Here is an 829-nt window from a genome sequence, read left to right as displayed (position 1 = left end):
ATTGTATTCCCTGCAGAGAGTACGTCTACTAGGAGCGCTGACATCGCAGCATCAAAGATTCAGACCATGCTCTCTTCTCGCTGCTGCTATCAGGAAGTTGGGGGGGGGGGTGCAGAAGCCACAGGTCGTTTTCGACTAGAGCCAGGAAAACAGTGATTCCCTCTCAACCATCAGGCTCCTGACCCAGAGTGGGATAACCGCTCACCTCAGCGCTGAATTGACTTCACCACTCATGGTTACAGTTTGAAGAATTTCACAGCTCACGCAGAGAACATGTATTACGTATTTACTGGCGAATGTACTGCTACGAGCATCTTCTTGTGTTTGCACAGCTTTCTTTGGGTTAGTCATCACTTTCTTTGAAGTTGAGTAGCAGTTTCCCTGGTGGTCTAGTGGTTAGGATTCGGCGCTCTCACCGCCGCGGCCCGGGTTCGATTCCCGGTCAGGGAATTAAATTTTACCCGATGCAATTTATAGTCCTTCTTACTGTGCTTTATAGTACTTATTACTATAGTAGGTATTACAACGTTCTACCGCCACAAGACCACAAATCTGAGGACAGATTTCGATGATATTAGAGCTGTTTCTGATGCTGATTCATTGCTTCTATTTTGTTTCTTTGCATTTACTGTGAATGCCCTGATGAAAATGAATCTCAGGCTGAAATATGGTGAAAAGTATGCACTTTTATAATAAATTTACTTTTGAACTTTTGGACATTTGAAGATGACTGAAAGTGGCAGCATATGTAGACAACGAGGAGAAGGCGACATAATACAAATACAGGGAAGCCTTGTTACAAATCTGTAAGATTTGTTTTTAGGTCAGT

General features: G+C 43.4%; 1 non-coding gene across 1 annotated transcript; it reads left to right on the top strand.

Moving 5' to 3' along the window:
• Positions 1-378: 378 nt before the first annotated feature.
• On the top strand, positions 379-450 carry trnae-cuc (transfer RNA glutamic acid (anticodon CUC)). Its single transcript has one exon. It is a non-coding gene; the product is annotated as a tRNA-Glu (tRNA).
• The last annotated feature ends 379 nt before the right edge of the window (positions 451-829 follow it).

The sequence above is a fragment of the Mobula birostris genome, chromosome 13 (assembly GCF_030028105.1).
Source record: "Mobula birostris isolate sMobBir1 chromosome 13, sMobBir1.hap1, whole genome shotgun sequence".
In the NCBI taxonomy this organism is placed as follows: domain Eukaryota; kingdom Metazoa; phylum Chordata; class Chondrichthyes; order Myliobatiformes; family Myliobatidae; genus Mobula; species Mobula birostris.
This window is presented reverse-complemented; position numbering and strand designations above follow the sequence as displayed.